At 33.8% G+C, this 21,354-nt stretch overlaps 1 protein-coding gene across 18 annotated transcripts in view; it reads right to left on the bottom strand.

Annotated features, from left to right (window-relative positions):
• The window catches only part of LOC147643180 (uncharacterized), a 335,120-nt gene that overhangs the window by 113,495 nt on the left and 200,271 nt on the right, over positions 1-21,354 (bottom strand). For all 18 annotated transcript variants that reach the window (XR_015272242.1, XR_015272243.1, XR_015272245.1 and 15 more), the window contains one exon: positions 9,254-9,357. The gene's annotated coding sequence lies outside the window, so the exon portion shown is untranslated. The remainder of the gene's footprint in view (positions 1-9,253; positions 9,358-21,354) is intronic.

Genomic DNA, 21,354 nt, shown 5'->3' with positions numbered 1-21,354 from the left:
TATTTAAAACCTTTAGTTTATCAAGAGAATGATTCTAAAAGTTATAACCTCAGCTTTTGCCACAAATAATAAGAAAAAAAATATATAAAATAAATTTAAATGAATCAAGAGAGAAGGAAACATTAAAAAAGGATGTGAAAACTAAGACTTAATAAATTAGCTATTGCTAGTTTAAACTGTTAAAATATAACATAAAATATTTAAAACCTTTAGTTTATCGAGAGAATGCTTTCAAAAAATATGTATTTCCAAGTTTAGCAAGAAAGAGTTTTGGAAAAATATATAAAATTAATTACATTTTTATCATGATTGAAAGAAACATCCAAGAAGTGTAAACTTAACCTTGTAAATGATCTTTAAATAATTGAAAAACAATAGATAATACTTAAAAACTTAAGTTTATCAAAAGAAAAGGGAAATGCTCTTAAGTTTGGTACAAAAAAATAGTAGAAAATTTATATATTTATTTATATATATAAATATTAAAAAGAAGTCCAAGCAAAGCCAGGTTAAACATTTATACCAAAAAGTTTCTACCTTTAATTTTGAAATAAATCCTCCTAACTCACTACTTAAACCACTTCTTCTGACACCATTAAATACCCTTAAATATACCTTAACTAACTGCCGCGTAATTTATTTATTTACGCAAATCAAAGCCGAACCTAAGCAGTTAATTGCTTTAACCAGTTTGGCCTAAACAGTTGCCAATAAAATATTAACAAGGCAATTCGCTGGCGCCATGAACTTATCTGTAAATTTATTTCCGATCGTTTGTCTTTTCCTCCCTTTTTTTTTGGTTTTAGGTAAAACACGTGATAGGCAAACCGCAAGTTGGAAAAAAAGGATATACAAAAAAAAAGGTGAGAATGCTACCGAATTTCCAACTCCCCAAGGACATTAGGTCTTTGTGTATGTGTGTGTGGAAATTGGCTAAAACGAATTTACACAAATTTATCAACGTGGCCAACGTGAAAGCCAACGAAGCAAGGAGCGTGGATAAAGGACATGGACATGAACGAGAACGAGAACGAGAGCCACACGTACACACACGAAAAACCAGAGCGGAAAGAAAGTGTCAAGTGTGAACACCCCGGCACACACACACTCACACACACTCACACTAGCACAGCTGCCAAGCGGAAACCGGAAATGAATCATTTCATTAGAGTTGGCAACGCCTACGACATGAGACACAAGAGCATTAGCCGCCCCTGGGGAAAAGGTGGCCTGGAAACTGGCGGGAGAAGGAGGAGTAGGGAGGGAAAAACCACAGCGAACGACCCAAGAAATTGCCAAGTAAAATGTGTTTGACACTTAACGTAGGTCGCTTGACCGGCCAACAAAAAAAAAAAAGAAAGAGAAAACCAGAAAAAAATAAGTAAAGGTAAGGCAACTTTTCGCGCCAGGTGAGCCCAAGTTTTTGGGTAACACTTAACACGTGTAGAGCGACCCAGCGAAGCGGAAACGGAAACGGAAACGAGGCCAGGACCAGGCCTAAAGTTCAACACACACTCCAAACTCAATATGAATTTGAGTTTGAATCCAAAATCCAAATCCCAAAACCCAATACTAATTTCAGTTGCAAAACCCAAAAGAAGGAAATCTTTTTGCCTAATTCCTTGAATGAAATATTATGTACCGAAATGCATTGTGGCCGGAAAAAACCTTGGAAATATTTATAAAGAATACAGACCTCCTGCAATATGCAAAAAAAAAAAAAAATGCAATGGAAAATTGAAAAGTTTATACAAATGTTACAGTTATAGACCCAAAAATAATTTCTACCCATAAGAGTATTTTCTTGTACCTAAAGCAGAATTTATAATTATATAAAAAATCTCTAAAAATAAACAAATATTTTGAGTGCAACTTTTCAGTAGTTGAGCTTAGTCTTCCCTTTTAATTGAGCTTCGACTCCTGGGGTTTTTTCTTCGTTTTTGGTTTATATATTTTTGATTTATATTCAAATGCAATTTTGAGTTGCCCCCCCCCAAGGAGAGCAGGAAAATATGCAGTTTCAGGCAGAGAATGTAAAAGATTTCCCATCATCATCTTCATGGTGGTCCCTTTTTTTCCCATTTTTTTTTTTTGGTTTTGTTAATCAAATTGGCTTTTTGGTTGGGCTTTTGCCTTGCGGCGGTTGGATGATGGGGCGTATGCGTAATATTCGCTTTTATGACCCAATCACACACACATTCTGTTGCTTCTTTTGTGTGTGCCTCAATCGATTGTGTGTGTGTGTGTGTGTGTGCGGGGTGTATTAAATACAATTGAATTTTTTGATGCGTTTACGCGATAAAAAGGCCCAACGAAAATGCTTTTATGTTTATTCATACCTGCCAAGGAAGCATTTTCCGACATGGCTTTTCCTTCATTTTCTCTCTCTTCTTTTTTTATATATTTTTATATATATGTATACATATTTTGTGTAGTGTATATTACCCCTTTCCGTCAGCCAAATGACTGCCATTTTGCATATTTCTTATCAGACTTCTTGTTTTTTTTGCACGCTTTTTTTGTGTTGCTAATTCAACATTTTCTTTATGGAGGGTGAGGGAAAAGGAAAAGCGCTTTGTGTGAAGCACTTTTTATGTCCTTGATTAACATCCGTAAGTTGGGCTTATCGGTGAGGAAATATCAGCAGTTATTTAACATAAAGTATACGGTTTTTTCTTTGGGTTTGAAATGTTTTATATTTAAATAATATATTAGTTAAAAAACTCAACAGTCTTGTGTTTGATTTTAATTTTAAAAAATTTAGAAATATAAAAATACTCGATACATATTATACATAAGAAATATCTTTATATATCTTTACTTGTATTATATTATATTATATATTTACTTCATGTTCAACATATTATTTTCTATATTTTCTTTTCTAATCAAAAAGTATGTTCTTCCTCCCCCCGAAAAAATAATTTTGTGCATTTGATCTGAGCTTTGGTATTCATGGAATATGTTATACTATCTTGCATATTTTATCCCTTATCCTGGCATAGATCACGTGTCCTTTTTTTTCTTGACCAATATTATAGTTTTTAGTATTGATTCGTTCGAGTTGAAAGGGAGGAGCCATGCATATGCAATGATTTCATTTCTAGATGAATTATGCACCGCAAAAGGGACCCCAAAAAATGAAGAAAAAAATAAATGAAAAGAGTGGAAGGACTAAGGACATGACAGGAGCAGGAGCAGTTACTTAATCCTGCCGACAGAGAGAGCTACGAAAACATCTTTCAATATAAATTTCAACGGCTTGTCAAGCTGTTTCCTGCAAAATGCCGCTGGCAACTGTAATGGCTTCGGTTTCGTCCTTTTTTTCGTCCGGGAGCTCTGGCATTTGCAGGCAAACGCCTTGTTGTCCTGCCTCTCTCTATCTCACTCTCTCTGCCTCCCTCTCTCTCTCTCTCTCTCTCTCTCTCTCTATTACATTACTGATTGTTTTCGTATGTGTGTGTGCATGTCCTTGTGCAATATTTTGCCCTGCTCCTTGTTGTGTATGTGTGTGTGTTATTCCAACTGTCGTTTACCATTCATTCTGGATAAATACAAAATGAAGATGATCCTCCGGGAGCTTTAGTTATTCAATTCCAAATGTAGTAAATTTAATCTAGCAAACAGTCAACGAAATAAAAATCCACAATATTGCCCCGGTCGCTATACAGTTAGTTGTGTGTCCCCGTGTCCTGATCCTTTTACTATTTCCTCCTTTCTGCTGCTTTTCCTGCCTGCCTTCAGTACCTATAAAAGCCATAAAACACGTTACAAGTTCTCCAAGCTGGCCAACTATTTGCTATTTCTACACTGACAGAAAATACTGAAGCTTGAAATATTAAGGAAATATATTTTTACAAAGGTATTATTGTTTTTTTTAACAAGTTATATATCGAATATATATATATATTTAGTGTTTATTAATTATTTAAAATTTATATATTTTTCTCTCTCTGCATGTCTTTGATTTTGTCCTTTCTAATCCTTTTTTTTCTCCTTTTACAGTATGTTTTGTCGCCGCTACGAAATCTATCTATTTTCCTGTGTCTCAGAGAGAAAGATTGAGGCTCCTGTGAGCTGGTCCTAGTGTGTCCTGGCATCCTGCTGACAGGCTCAGTCACACAACCGGACAGTTGGCATTTTTATGCGACTGCTGTCATCCCTCTCTCTCTCCCTCTCTCTCTCTCAGCGAATGTCCTTTTGCTCCTTCTACTGCGTTTTCCAAATGCGTTTTGCCGCCTTTGGCGCCCTCGTGTGTGTGTGTGTACTGGTTTGTTTACCCATTTGACTCGAAAGCCAGCAAATGCAGCCAATACACTGAGAGAAATTACAGGGTAAAACAAATAGAGAGAGAGAAGTTTTTGTGTAGTAAACAAGGCATAAACCTTTAAAGCCTTGAGGAAGTTACTAGTTTCAAGGCATTACTTGCATTACCTTACTCTTTCTTCTTACTTTTAGTTATTTTTAATTACTTCTTATAATTTCCTTAAATAAAATACAATTTAGTTTTAGAAGAAACCCCAGTGCATAGCAATTTTCACCCCATTTTCCCAACATTTGTTTACCCATCTTGTTTGCCTACTGCTGCCTATTTATCTTTTCTCCATCCTGCAGTTGGCTTTGGCTTTGGCTTTTCCCCTTCAAGCTTTTCCCCCTCTTACCCCGTTTGTTATTGCTGCATTATCTTTCAAATGGCATATTTATAGGATTTTCCCCTCCCCTTCCTCTCGTGCTACACAGATCAATATATATATATAATATATATATATAATATATATATATAATATATATAAGGAGAAAGAGCTGGTTAAGTCCACATAGTTTATTGGCAGTGGCTCAGTGCGCCTGATGCGCATTTCCTCAATCAGCTCTTGTCAGACGGAACGTCCAGGGAGAACCTGAGCAAACAGTCAAACATCACAGGCACAGGCTCGCAGGACATGGCCAAAAAGGCACAGGTTCACTACTGATTCTGGCCAACAAAAAAAAAAAAGTGCAAGAAACACTGGTTAAAAGTTTGAAATTTAAAGAAATATATATAAAAAAGCAGATAGTATTACATTACTTTTTAAGTTTCCTTTCTAGTTAAATGTAATTAATTGAAGAAGCTATTTAATTTAGTATTTATCATTGACTACAAGTAAACCACTGTCACTGCTCTTGGTCTTCGATATATAAACAAACTTTTACTTAACCATTTCGTACATAGTAAATTCATTTTCTCAATTGCCTCGACTTTTTCCTTCACTCCACTTCGCTGGACCATATATTATTTGTGTTTATTTGCCAGCATGTGTAAATATTTTATTTTCCCTTGATTTTTATTATATTTGCCGGACTCGGAGCTCGTTCATTCGCACACACACACACACACACACAGAGAGAGAGAGAGAGACAGAGAGTTTTGTGTTTTATGGCGGGAAAAATCAAAGCGTTGCACGGGTCGTATGAGTAATGTGGCATTGCTCATACGCCACGTGGGTCAAGCGAATGAGTTGCAATTCTCTCTCGCTCTCTCTCTCTCTCTGTGTCACTGCGTCTGAATTTTCATTTAAACGATAATGGGAAATTCAATTTGCCCTGCCTGCCGCCACAATTCGCACACAAAACGAGGCAATGGCCAATGGAAATGCTAATTGGTAATCTATATCCCTGCGAATTTTGCCAGCGGAATGTGAATGTGGCTGGCTATGACCTATATCCCATATTTATATTTATTTTCAGCCTAGAAAAGACTACTTTCTAAAGCTAAAAACTAGCAAATAAACCTAAAGAAAGTTTAATTTCTCTTTAATTAATTTCTTTTTCCAATTTCATTGAGTTTCACTTACTTTGGCTTAACGAAATGCTTACTGAATCATTCATGGAACCATCACTCATTCCCCCCCCACTTGAGTCCTTGCCTTAATAGCAAAGTCCTGATCGAATCACAGGACTCGCTCATGACTCTTCCTCCTGCTTTCCTCTTTCTTTTCTTTGTGCCGATGAAACACCTTTTAATTTAACGCCGAGGTTTTTATTATCATTGCAAGAGTGGTGAATCGCTTGGATTTATTAACTCACTTTTATGGCCGGTGTCCCTTATCCTCATCTCATCACAAATTAGAGGCCAAGAATTATCTATCAAAAGCTGAGAAGGGAAGAAAAATCTTGGTTTCCCTTTCGATGGGGAAATGGAACTCTGAAACTCAAACTGGGTCCATGAATTATTTATTTGTGCGGACATGAATTATTGTTATGAAGTTTATTGCAAACAAATTGCGTCCTGGGACAGTGGAAATCAATAGCAAATAAATAAAAGCGCCAACAGTTTTTGTGGCTTTCGCTGAAACAACAGTTCATTGGGGTTCGCTTTTGCGGGGTTTTGTTTTTCCTTTTTATCCTGATGTACCGAGGGGCAGGGGCTTCCCCGGGATTTCGGTCAAGATACGGGCTCCGGGTTCGGACTCTCGGCTTGGCTACGTGTGTGCCGGAGAGTTATGTTTGGGCAGACAACAATGGTGGATGAGATATATATATGTATATATATATATACCCTTGATCCTGCTCACTCATACCCGTGCCTCCTTGGCCCCTACCCCCAATGGCATTTTGCGGGCAGAGGAGCCATCAACAACATGCACAGGATATGGCTGAAACGCTGCGGGCGATTCATGAAATTTAATGAAGCAGGTCCGGGATTTCACCAGAATCGCATGGCTGCCACACTTGGGGCAATACACAGGGATAAATTCAATTCAATTCAATTCAATTCAATTCAAATAAAATAAAGGAGAATACTCTTCAATCAAGAAATTAATTGGAGATCATTTTATAACACAACTAAGCTTTTAATAAATAAATTAGAAATGTAAATAAGAGAGAAATCAGATCTTCAATTAACTAATTAAAATATCAATTATCAGAAAATGTTTCCTTTATTTTTTAAGGAGCTTCAAGAACAGAAAATATTTAATTTATCTAAACAAAATTAGTCTTTTCTGACTCTTTACTATTTGCTTACGTTTTTCAACTGTTTTGCTTTTATTTCTAAGTTGTATTTAGTTTATACTTTAATTGCTAATAAAGTTCTAAAGAATTTGATGACCTTTTAAAATTTTTTAAATAAATATATTAACAGAAAATATAAATTTTATAAAAATTATTAGAAAAGCTGGCAGCTTTCTAATTGTCTTACATTTCCCATTAGTTTCCATTTTATACTCTCTACTTTCTGCTAAGGTTCCTAAGAAAATCATTTCTTAACTTTGTATTTTTAAAGAATTTATATCAACAGTAAAAAAATATATATATTATATATTAAAAAATTTAATAATTGTAGCTTACCGATTTGCTTTCTTTTTTCACTTTTTTACCTTTAATTCTTAGCTTTCTATAATTTATATTTTGATTTCCAATAAAATCCAACAGAATGTCATAATTTTGAAATTTTTAAGGTAAATATTTTAAAAAAGAATATATTTATATTATTCATTTTTAAATAATATATATTCTTGTAGTTTTAACATTTCTTTACTTGACCACTTTATTTTCTCAATATTCCTCAGCTTTTTTTTTAACTTCTACTTATGCTTTTTAGCAAAATTTCATGTAATTTAATAATTTCTCTCAGTGCCGCGTTGCCTGCCAAGCCACCGATGTGAATGAGATTTGTATTTGAAGTTGGCTTTTTAATTAAAATAAATATTTAATTGAAATTGTAATTAGGAATTAGTTGCGGGCAAAAGAAGAACAATACCAGGGACCAGTGTCGCCACTGTATCTATCTGTATCTCAGTATCTTTTATCTAAAACTTTGAACTGTATCTCTACCTGTACCTCTACCTTTATCTCCATCTGAATCTGTATCTGTATCTGTATCTCTGTTGTGAACTGAAACTGCTTGCTTGCTTGGCTTTTCGTTGACTGCGAAAAAGGCATCGCATCAATTTCTGATTAAAAAGGATCAACATTGAACGATGCTTCGGTGAACAGCTTCGGGATAGCCCAGGACGACGACAAGGACAATGACAATGATGATGATAATGATGATGATGATGATGAACATGCCGCAGTCTCTGGTGTACAAACACTGGCACATTAAGGATATTAAAAGCAACCGCAGTGGCAAGTGACAAGGACCAAAAAAGGAGCTGCGAGCTGCTGGCAACGTATTCGATTTCAATAACATTTAGTGGCAATTTCTTTTCGCCCGCTTTGCCGCATTTAACGACCAAAGTCAAAGGCAAAAGCCAGAGGCACCCAAAAGAAAAAAAAAATGGGAAAAGCTGGAAAAACTGATGCAGAAACAAGGAACAGAGTGGATCACGGTAGAAAAATCAGCGGAAAAAAAACACCAAAACCAATACCAGACAGTAGAAACTAATGTTGTCCCCATTAAGCTAAAGGGGCGTCTTTGGTTACACGAAATCAATGGAAAAATCATAGTCATTAAATGGGGGAAATATTCATAAAATACAACAAGTCAACAAGTTAATTATGTGAACTAATGGAAAATGACAGCAATTAATATTTATAACAAAAGAGTATTTGGAGTAATTAACTTAAAGGATTTACTCTAAAAATATATATTATTTAGAAATAATTAATTAAGCTGCAATGATCATTATTATTATTAATTTATAAAGGTTATAGCTTTATTTTAATTATTTCTTTAGAACCTCATTCAATTATTCAATTCATTCAATTATTAATTATATTAATATTTGTTATATAGTATTATATTATGGAAATTATAATTGTTATATTAAATATTATAAGACTTATCAAGTCTCTAACTTTAAAGCTTTGTACTCTTCAAGTGACAGGTTTATTAACAATTAAACTAATTTGAATGACCTTTTCTTTTAATATTAAATTACAAATTGCAAGGCTTATAGTGTGAAGATTAATTTGATTTATTCTTTAAGAGTTTAATTTTCTTCCTTTAAGTTTAATTTTCTCTTACTAAAAAAATATTACCTTTATTATAAGAAAGTGAATAAAGACCCTTATTAAATAATATTAATTATATTATTAGCAAGGGAATAAATAAGAGTTATTAAGACTCTAAGTTAGCAATTCTTCTCTTTGCAAACTATGATTTTTATAAACAATTTAAAAGACTTAAATAACCATTATTTTTACTATATAGATATTATAATTATATAGCTTCCCTTCCAAAGATTTCTTTTATGTATTCCTTTAGAGCTTGATTCTTTCTTTGAACAAAATGAGTTCTTTAATTTTGAATACTACCAATTCTTGGACTCACCTGACTCGATAGAAGTAATGGATCCTGGATCCTGGATCCTGGTTCAAACTGAGGCGTCAGGTGTTGCTCCTGGTCTCCTGGGTTTCTTTTTTTTATGTGTTAGCCTGCAAAGACGAAGGCAAGAAACAAAAGCAAATCAATTACGTGGCTGCCTTTCAGGTGTTCGGTTCAACTAATGTTAATTCCAGCGCGAAAGTGGCAAAGAAATGCAAAGTGTGCTGGCTGCCAGGATAACGAGACAGGATAACGCTGATGAATGCCTGCCAGAAGGCGCACTGACAGACAGCCCTAGAGTGAGACAGGGAGAGTGACAGGTGGGCGTGACCGGGAAATGGGGGCGTGCTTCCAAGCTTCGCAACTGCATTTTAATGCGTTTGCCGCCGCGTGGAAAACTCAAGCTCAAACTCAAAGTAACTGCAACTGTAACTGTAACTGTATCGTTGGGCGTTATCGTGGGCGTGGCACTCTAGCAACAGCCAAGAATTTTCCATCCCCCCCCCCCCCCTAGAAACTTCAATACAATTGCAAATGAGCTTGGAAAATTGCAAGCAATAAACGTATCGAGCGAAGGGTAAAGAAATGGCCAAGCATTTCATTTGAAATTTTCTACAGGAAAGTCAAGAGTGGGAAAAATTATTTAGACAAACTGAGGAGCATTAATAATGAGCTGAAAATATTTAAAATTATATTTACTAATTAAAAATTGATATAACTAAGTATTAAATATATTTTGAAAGTAAAAAATAAAATTATTTCTGATGGGAAAATTGGACAGTAATTATATAAAGTTTAAAATAAATTTATATTATATTTTGAGAGGAAACCCTTTATTTTGTTTAGAGTTCTTTTAAAGCAAAATAAGACCTGCAATAAATTCCTATTTAAATCCATAAATAAAATAATACAAATTAGTTATAACTTCTGCATTTACCCAAAAAAAAATAGTTTCCTATACTAAATAAATATTAAGGATATTACCCCAATTATTACCAGACACTTTTACAATCAAATTAGTTGCATTTAAGGCAAAACCCATACATCCCGTTGGCGTTGTCAAACGATTTCCGATTTGCTACTAGGAAAATCCTTAATAAAAAAAAGAGAAAAGAGTAGTAGTAGTGGGGGGGAAAATGGAAAGTGGCAAGTGGGAAAAACTGGTTAAAGGAAGGAAGAGCAACGGGCGTTGATGGTGACATGCCAGCGGCGGCCCAGGGCATAGATAAATCGTTGGTAAATTTTATATAATCTAATAAAAAATTGATGGCTTTGGAGTGCGACGCTGCGAGCTGGCAATAAATAGCAACAGACACTGGGCTCCGGTTCTGGTTCTGGTTCTGGTTCTGGTTTTAGCGAATATCCTTAGACTCCTCATCCTCAGCCCCGCAAGGACTTTATCCTGCCCGTTATCCACTTTAAGCGATGTATGCGAACTGCTGCCAATCCGTTGAAAAGCGCTTGCCAATAAATGATGAGACATCGACGACGACGATAGGGAGAAGAAAAAGGAGGGGGAGTTGGAAAAGCCGGGGAAAAGCTGCTTCTGCAAAATGGCAGGGCATTAGCTCGTGTTTTTCTCTACTATTTCTTACTCTTATGTGTGTGTTTATTTATATATTTTTAACCAGGGTAAACAAGGGGTATGCCAGTTAGGTGTTAACTAGGCAAAAAGGTAACATGTAACCCCTTTAAACACCTGAATTTAATAAATTATGATTATATTATATCTATCTCTTTTGCACTTGTTATTCTGAGATTAAGTAGAGACACAAACCTAAGCCTGGGTATACACCAGGCCTACACTTTTCTTCTGATTTTCCAGTTTTTTTCTATGCAGCGTTGAGCTTAATGAAATGAGTTTGTCGAACTTATTGCTTACTGAGGCATGCAGCATGCATTCCCACTCCCAATGCCAGTGTCAGGATATAGCAGGATATGCCAGGATATGCCAGGATGTGTGTGTGTATGTATATTGGATCCTTGCACTTATGCAGATACAATTTGCTAGAGGGTCCTTAATGCCTTGGGTACATTTTAAGTTGGCTAAACAAGTTTAGCTGCATCCAAAATCCTGGCAAAGGCAGAAATTTTCCCTTTCTTTTTTGCAAATGAAAAGCTTGGAAAATGCTACCTCCTTGGGCAGCAAATCGAGCGGCAAGGGTTTATGTCTTAAGGCTGATTAATTGAACGGAACTTAGGAAGGGAAGCAAAAGAAAACTTATCTACTTATTAATTGAGGCATTTTTCACGCACACGTAATTCCAGCCTTCGATTGAAGTTTTTCCAGCACTTGAATTAAGTTCCACAGAATTTCCCCTAGCAATTGTCAAGTATTTCGAGTAATTTAACTTTAAATTCAATGTTTTTAGCTGAAAATAAATTCTTTTCCAACGAAGTACTATATACCTTAAGTCACTTTTTCACTAAATTTCCTCTATTTAGCTTAAACAAAAACTACTTGATATAAATTTCTGTTATTTTTATCAATCAATCGATGATGGGTAGGAACTTCAAGTCTCAAATAACATTGACCCAAGTCCAATATCAACAGCAACAGTGATTGTATATGTATGATGTATCCGCTGAAACAACAATCTTGGGCCAAAAGTATCTCGTGCCCATTTTCCGCGATTTCCCAAACCATTTTCCTCGGTTATCGCACTTCGAAGGACGTGAATTTCAAGGAAAAGGCAAAGTTGAGTTGAGTTTGCGATGCGATGCGAAATAAAACAAAAAAAAAAGAAAAAAGGAAAGGGGGGCCAATAGTTTTACGAGTGGCCAACAATTAAGTGGGTCACCAGCCGCAGGTCGCGGCTCGTTGGCAAGTCAATCAGCCAATCAACCAATCAGCCCATGACCCAGTCAGTTAGTCACTAAGTGAGTTAGTCATTCAGATAGAGAGTGAGATAGTCATATAGTCAGTGCTTCAGTCAGTCCTTCAGTCTGTCCTTTAGTCTGTAAGTTCAGAATGGAAAACGTACACGGCCACAAAAGATATTCAAGTTTGAAGCTACTTGGTAAATAATATTTATAGTATTATAATCAAAAATATATTTGTATATGTATATTTAAATATATTTGCTTTTTAATTTATATTAAACATATTTTAATTTATATATAAATTGAATACCAAATATATTTAAATATAAATACACTATCTATACATATACTATACATTTGCTATTTAATTTATACATAAATTTAATACAAATATGATTACGACAAGCTATTATTACTTAAGGGATTTAATTAAGCAATTTTGACTACCATTATTCACTCATAAATTTCTTTAGTAACAAGTTATTTCTTTATTTAAATATGTATCAATATTTAAGCAAATTAATAGTTACTTTTCGGCAGCTAAGTAATATTAAAAAAAAAAAATAATTATTTGCTTGCTCTATTGTCTACAAAATTTTATTAAATAACTAAGACCAACTTACTAAGCTCTAAATTTTTTAATTAGCTAAATTCTTCACCTTGACATCAATAAGCGTTTTTTGCCTACCATATTGTTGCCTCAATTAATATTTAAAATGATTATATTAAATATTTTATGTACAAGACAGTAAACTAACTTCGATAAACTGCAATTTTTTAGCCCCTGCAATGTTTAATTTAATTATAGGATCGAATAGGACATCTATTATACTAAGCTTTAAAATTCCCTCAATATGAATCGATATTTTTATATGACACACTTTTTTGGCTAAATCAAAATATTAAAAATCTCATAACTAAGCCAAAAATGCATTAATTTTAATTCGGAAAGCAATCCTATGTTAGTTTTTAGCAGCTTAACAAAACTGCATACTCAATATAAAATTTTAAATAATTTAATTTTTTTCCAATTTTTCACAACTTTAATAATTAAATATTTTGTACAAAAATTTGGAAAAAAATTTCGAAAATTTATTGTCTACCAAACATGCCTAGATCGATTCGCCTGTTGATGCTGATCAAGAATATATATGATTTATAGGTTCGGAAATGACTCCTTCACTTAGTTTTAAGCTTCTGACTGAAGGTGCAATACCATTTTTTAATCGATTTCAACAATATTATTATATGAATATTTTTTGGAGAAGTCAAAACGTAAAATCTCATAACTAAGCCAAAAGTGCATTCATTTTAATTCAAAAAACACTTCTATGTTAGTTTTTAGCAGGTTAACAAAACTGCATCCATTCAAAATGTAAATGTTTGGCCGATTTATGAAAAATTTAACGATGTAACCTTACCTATTTTTAAAAAAATTGAAAATAAAAAAAAAATGTTTTTCTACCGAAAATAGCTAGAAAGAATCAAGAATATATATGATTTGTAAGGAATTTAAATTACATAGCATTAAAATATTTATATATTTAATATACCACACAATTTGACTAACTAGCTAATTATTCTTTCAGTGCACACTGAAATCCGTGGGTGTGTGCTTCATCGTTTCTGTGCAAAACTTTTGCTTTGTTATCTTGCGAACATTTCAGAAAGTTACACAAATGGACCAGTGGACTCTGGAGCTGCTCTCAAAGAAAAGGGGGAAATGTAAACAGTTTCGAATTACAAGCGGAGCAAGTTTCGTCTATTAACAAATTGGCACGCGTCGCGTTTTTTGGCTCGATGTCTATTTTTCTTGCCTCCTTAGTCATTTTTTCCCCCCTCTATCATTGCCTTAAAGGCGCGACGAGAATCTTGTCGAGAATCTGCTCAAAATGTTAGCAAAGAAAATATTTATTTATGACTAAAGTTGGACGCTCTTCACATGTGCTTGTATTTGTGTAAAAGACTTTTCATTAGCATCGCAATGGAATGTCATGTTTTCTGCATACGAAATCACAAATTAAAATCAGTTTTAAATTAAAGTAAGATATGAAATTGAAATATAAAATAAATAAATGTAAGTTAAAACAAAGAAATAAAGGATGAGCCCACGACTGACATTTCCAAACTGCTTTCAATATAATGTTAAAGAAGAAATACGCGAAGTTTAACAAGATACATATCAAGGACATTCAAAAGCAAACTTTTAATCAATATTTGAAGATTGACGTTAAAAACGGCTATTAATATAATGTTTAATAAAACCAAATATTGTTCGTGTCTTAAGAAGGATTACGCGAAGTTTAACAAGATACATGTCAGGAACATTCAAAAACAAACTTTTAAGCAATATTAGAAGCTTAGAAAAAAACTTACAGATCAGATAGTGAGAGTACAAAGAAAAAACAAAAGTGAAGCTTCAAAAGAATTAGCAACATTTCAAACAACGAGAATAACCCAAAAGCATCTTATAAGTAATAGTGAGAGTATAAAGAAAAAAATACAAATGAAGCTTAGCTTGGCGTTTTCAATCGAGTGGTTGAAAGGAAACTAAAAAATATAGATCATAAAGCAAAATACAAAAATGATCAAAATTAAAATAATAATAATAATAATAAATGAGAAGGTAGCTCTGGACTGTAGCTCACCCAAATGACGACTGAATTGCTGTTCCAACTTGCACTCGGTTGTAAACTTTTCCAGAGTGACCAATTTTTAATGCAAACGATTTCCTAAGGGGTTTAAATAGTATTTTTTATGGCTTTTAGATTTGGTCACACTGAAATTGTGCTACAGGCGATAATGCCACACCAAAACTTTGGTGAAAACTCAAAAATGGCAACGCTAGTAATTTCTTTAAATGTGTATTTCTACAGACTCTTTATATTATAAAATATATTCCATGTTGCACAAGTAAAAATTACTTTAAAATTACTTATTTAATAATTAATTTAGTTTTCTATGTAGTTTTCATGCACAAGCCATAGTAAATTTTGGTTTAATTATTCACACAAAAATAACTTTCATTTGGTAATGAATATTTCTAAATTAATGTATATAAGAATATAAATTTAATACTTTTCTTAATATATTATAAATACTTGAATATGTATTTTATAATATTATTTTCAAATTTTTAAAATATATTTCGCCTTAATAAAGTGACCCTCGATAGATGTATTTATTGAGGTACAAGAAGGCATGGCCTCCGCTGTTCGAATATTGATTTAAAAAATTGAAAAGCGGGTTGCTGACCCTTTTTTTTTTAATTCTTGAAATGGGCAATCAACCGAAAAGGGGGCTCAAATACACTCGCATGGCAATGAGATCTCAAACTCGAACTCGTACTCGTACTCAAACTCGAGTGCGAATGCGAATGTGAATGCTCATTCGAATAAGCTGGAAAGCTGGGGCAAAGACGATGTCAGATTTGGAGCAGTCACTCAAATTCCGTTGACAGACGCCGAGAATCCTGGCCAGGATTCGAGGACCACAGCAAAGCAGCTGCCCGGACATATGCGGTCGCCCCAAAGGGGAGCCGGAGCAGCAGCAGCAAAAAGCCACTCAGTCAACCAGTTGGATCATCATTTGCTCCAGAAATAAGGAAAAAAAATAAACAAAAAAAAAACACAGAGAAAGTGCATACAGAATGTCCAGTGACAGGTTTCCCAACGATCAAGGACTCGAGTTACCCGCCAGGACTGTCAGCAGAAAGTTTTGGGGTCTGGATAAAGGATAATTTACAGGGAAAAATATAACCTAAAGAGGGTCAACATTTTAGTTAATTATAATTAGCTTTCAAGAAAAATAATATAAAAGAAAAGAAGTTCTTTGAAGTTTTCTTTAAAACCATTGAAATCTTTAAAATATTATTTAAATTCTCATATATATTACCAATATTTAATATTCAAGTATTTCCGTACTCTTCAGTTTAATATTTTCATTATTAAATTTTAAGCCGAGCTCTTAATTTTTGTACTTTTCAATAAATATATAACAATTTCGTATTCACGCTTCGCCAGTTTGCACTTTTGCCCTGGTCAAGGGGTCAGGGGTCAGGGGTCAGTGGTTCAGCTGGTAACTGAACAAACAGGCAACAGGCAAACAGCAAAATAAAATTAAAAATACAAATACAAATAAAAATAAAAATCAAGCCAAGGCAAAGCAAAAAATAAAATGCAAATATATATATAAATAAAAAACAGGGCCAAAGTAAATTGCATTGCACTCATCGAGATTTACAGGAGAACGTGGCAAATGGTTTCTGGTATTGGGAATTTTTGTGGCACCTCGATGGGTTCACGGGACTCGAATAAACGATTAATTGATTGAGTTATCGATAATTGACGAGTATATGAACTTGCGGTGAAGCGTGAAATAAATATGCCAGCAAATAAATATGGGGGAAGTCCCTTGAATATACACCAGGACTTCTCCCTTACTAGATATGTATCATAATAAATCCTAATTGACTTCGCCTTAAGGATAGGTTTATTTTAAGTTAATTTAGCGAGCTGTCAGTGTGCCCCAAAAGGAAATCATAACCCGCAGTTTCCCCACTTGCACTTCGAACACATGCAGATCATTGTCGCCGCAAGTTTTTAGTGGGGAGGGAGATGGGAAAATGCTGGGGTGCAAAAACTGAGTGGAAAATGCATTTGCCTGCCGGCCAATGCAAATGTCGAAAATGGGGGAAAATTTTCTGAATGCCAAATGGCAGAGCGAATGCAAATGCAAATGTGAATGCTGCCCGCCAGTACCGGGTTCAGTTTGCGAAAACTAAAAAGTTGATTGTCATCTGCCATTTGCATAAAATGCAATGCGATGCAATGCATCCAGGCATTGTCCGTCGGTCAGTCAGTCAGTCGGTCAGTCAGTTGGTCATTCAGTCAGTCACTCAGTCATTCAATCAGTTGGCCCAGCAACGGAATGGATTGTTGATCTATTGACAATCGCCTCTGGTCTCTGGTCAATTTCCAACCAATGTCTATATCGAGTGCGTTCGCACATCGCATTACAAACACAAACACACACCAAGAGTGAGGAGAGCTATAGCTTTGGCTTCCTATTCTACAGTTTTTGGGGTTAGAGTTAGAGGCGTTATATATCAATCTGTTGGACGCACAATCACTGTCTGTAAATCAATGGATGTGGATTTTGTGTGGTAAACAACAAAAGGAAACGCAAGGCTAATACCCTCTTAAGACAGGGGGATTAAGGCTTAAGATTTTGGGATATTAACAATTGAAAAATGCAGGTATTTGCTTTAGTCAAATTTGTTGCATTCTTTTGGTATGCTTTTTGAGGTATTTAAAATTTGTTTAAAGGTGTTTAAATAGTGTTTAAAGAGATATTCAACTCAGAAAAAATAGGTTAAACTCTACTTAAAGAGATCTTAGCCTTAAAGAATGTTTATAAATATTAAATTAAACAATTGAACAGTATGCTAAAATATAAGAATTACCTCTAAACTAATATGTCGCGTATGTTATTGAGATCTTAATCCTAATAAAGCTTAAAAATATTAAAAAAAAAAACCAATTGAAAAGGTTCTTAAACATATAAGAATTTGCTTTAATCTAATATGTTGCAATCTTTTGATAGGTTTTTTTTTTAGATATTTAAATTAATATTTAATAGGGAAATCTTTACTTAAAGGTATCTTAAACTTAAAGAAATAGGGAAAACTCTAATTAAAGATATCTGAGCCTTAGAGAAAGCTTGTAAATATTAAAAAAAAAACAATTGAAAAGTATAATAATATATAAGAAATTGCTATAATTTATGATGTTGCTTACTTTTGGTAGGCTATTTTAGGTACTTAAATTCTGTTTATTAAGGAAAACTTTACTTAGAGAGATCTTAGCCTTAAAGAAATTTAATTAATATGGAAAAGCGTGTGAAAAGTTGCTCAACAGTATGCTAAAATATAGGGATAATATTAAATATAATATGTTGCTTACTTTTGGTAGGCTTTTTTAGTGATTAAAAAATATATTTAATATAAGAAAGTATTCTAGAAGAGATCTTATATTTAAAGAAAGTTAATAAATATTAAACAAAAATAATAATAAAATAAATAATGATTGAAAAGGTGTTCAAATAAGAATTTGCTTTTAACCAATATGTTTCTTATTTATGTTTAAATTGTTTAAAATTTTTAAAAACTATTCAAAAGAGAATTTTGTCCTTCAAACGATTTGTGTCTTAAATAATCTCTCTTTTAAAAATATTTTACCTTAATATAACCTATAAATTATATTCTCCTCTTACACCCTTTTTCCTCATGATTTTAATTTCCCCAAAATTCCAACTAATCTAACCTCTCTAAGCCAGCCTGGACAATGGGTTACATCCCCAAAAACAAAAAAAAAAAAAACAAACCAAATCAAATAGAAAAGGAAGTGTATAGGCATCGCCGCGCCCTTGTTTTTCCCAGTCCCCCCTCCACTTCTCTTTCTGGAAAATCTGCTGGGAAATTGTGGCTGTTGTTTGGTGTGGGGAAAGGGAGGTGTAGAGAGGCAAAAAGTCAAATGGATTGAATATTGAGTTTATGATGTTGTCGCTGGCAATTTTCGTTGGCTTTAAGCGGTTTGCCATTGTGTGTGTGTTGGTGTTGGTGTGCTGGTGTTGGTGTGCTGGTGTTGGTGTGCTGGTGTTGGTGTTGGTGGCGTATACGCAATATGGCCAGCGTATATGCAATATATGTGTCCCTCTCTGGGTGAGTGTGTGTGTGCTTTGTCGATTATATGCTTCACAGAGCTGCCAACGCACACGCACTTTGCTTTCTTTTTTTTTGTTCTTGTTACGCACGAGTGTGTGTGTGTGGGAGGGTGTGTGTGTTCGAGTGTGTGTGTGTGTTATGGAGTCATGCAGTAAATTGAATTTTACCCACAACAACGACGACATTAGCCATCTCAACGCGACGGCTCTGAGGGAGCAATTCCCTCAAAAAAAAAAAAGAAAATGTTTATATATATAAAAGGCGAGACGAAATTGGTCTGATTTCGGGAAACTCTTTGGTTTTTTGTTTTTAATTCTTTATTATTTTTTTTTTGGGTGGAAACTCTTAAAGGGGTTTGGGTTTCCTTCCGATTTTCATCTCGGCGCATAATTTTATATGCCAACGCGCCCGCCACGGCATTAGCATATGAATGATGTCTGGGAGCCTTAAGTCCCTTTTATTTTTTTTGCAGCGATTTTTGGGACCTTTCTACAAGTTCTAATTGTCTTGAATTTATTTTTGGTTTCTGAATAAATATCTATAGTATTTTTTGGGTAAATTAAGAGGGTTCTTTCAGGCAACGAATTGTTTTTGATTTCGAAAATAAAATGAATGAAAATGATGTATTTTCTATGAGAGTTATATTGATTATTCTTTCAAGAATACTAACTTACCAATAAAATCAGTATTACAGAATAATAAACCAATAACTAATTAGTATAAAAAAAATATTAAAAGATAATTTTATACCCTTGCAGTTTGCAATTAAATTATAGGATCGTATTGAAAATTCATCATAACTACTCTTCATATATTCGCATTTCTTGAATCAATGTTTATTGATATTTTTATATGACAATTTTCTTTGACAAATTAAAAATTAAAAATGATATAACATAGCCAAAAATGCTTTAATTTCAATTCGGAAATGAAAAATATTTAAATACCTATAAAAAATGTGTATACTTTAAGAAACTAGCTTTATATATTTGTATCTAAAAGAAAAAAGTCTACAGAATTATAAATCAATATTTACTAAACTTAAAAAAATACCTTAAAAACTCATATATATTCTTTATTCTTCTTATTTTTTGACACATTTTCTATGCTTTTCTTTTATTATTATTTTATTTATACCATTTGTCACACAATCTGGAGTGAAGGTTTTTTTCTTTTTTTCTTTATTTTCTTTATGGGGCCAAACTACTTTTGCGCTTTTCACTTTTCCAACAGCTTTGGCTATTGAAGTCTGCCACGCCCATGGCCGCCCATCGCTTAGGTAATTTCAGTCGAAACTTTATGCGAAAGTTGCAAATTTGCACCGCAATTTGTGCAAACTTTTTCCAGCTGAGCATTGAAATGACATCATCATCATCAGTAGCAGCAGTGAAAGAGTGGTGCAAATCAATGGAGGGGAAAATGAGTGGGGAAAATGGTGGAAAATCGAAGGGAAAACCAAAGGCTTGGCGCCTGCATCAACAAAAATCAATTTGCACTCGTCAAAAAGTGTTGCCAAGTGGCACATTTAGAAACTAAAACTTGAATGACAATTATGCCGACTGATTTGCATTTTCCCTCTGCATTTTCCCCCAAAAACTTGGTAGCCACAACTTTTGGGCCAAGTTTTCCCACCGCATTTCACAGTCCATTGCCGTTATATATAGATATATATATATATTTTTATTGTTGCTGGTTGTGGTGCTGCTTCTGATTTGATTTAAATCATTTTTATTATGCCCAGACAGTAGAAGTGAGCCTTCCTTCGGTTTATGAAAGGGTTTTCCCCATTTTCCATTTACCATTTTCCCACTTTCCCACAAAGTATAGGGCAAGTATAGGGTCCTGGGGGCAATAACTTTTGACCGTAAACGAGACGAAATGAAATGAACTCGAGTGAAACTTAATGTTTGGTCAACTTTGGGACCTCTCTCTCCCTTTTCTCCTTGAGTGAAAAGGATATGAAATCGAGTCCTTGGTTGTTTATTTAGTCATTAATTGATGCTTAGCCTGGGTGTTACATTTCCAGTCACTATTAATTGAGTTGTAAAGTGGAGATCAAGGCAAGTAAGTGCATTTTAAGCTAGAGTTAATTGTATTTAATAAATAGGATTAGTTATTATAATTTGTTGTTGAAATAAATCAAAATATGGGTTATTTTTGAGCAACTAAACCATAAACATAAAATTTTAAGATATTTGAAAATGTATAATAACTAAATTGAGCTCCATATTGATTAGGTTTTTTAGTATACTGTTCAAATAAATCAGCAGTTGGTCTTCTATATACTCTCTCTCTTAAAAAAGTCGGAACGGGCCAGATCGGACGACTATATTGTTTACCTGCCATAGAACGGATCGGATTATTTTAAGAAAAATATTATAACTTTTACAGTTTCTATCATATTTTAATCTAATTTGATTCAAAGCTATCTTTTATTAGTTTTATGAAAATCGGAATAATATATTATATTACTTCCTGAGAAACGCTTGTTAAATTTAGAGGATCAGTAAGTATCTTCAAATACTAAGTAACTAAGATCAGTAATTAACTATGATTAATA

This window comes from Drosophila serrata, unplaced genomic scaffold, assembly GCF_035046125.1.
Source record: "Drosophila serrata isolate PLE 108 unplaced genomic scaffold, ASM3504612v1 contig_276, whole genome shotgun sequence".
NCBI lineage: Eukaryota > Metazoa > Arthropoda > Insecta > Diptera > Drosophilidae > Drosophila > Drosophila serrata.
The sequence above is the reverse complement of the archived record's forward strand: the minus strand, read 5'-3'. Positions and strand labels throughout refer to the sequence as shown.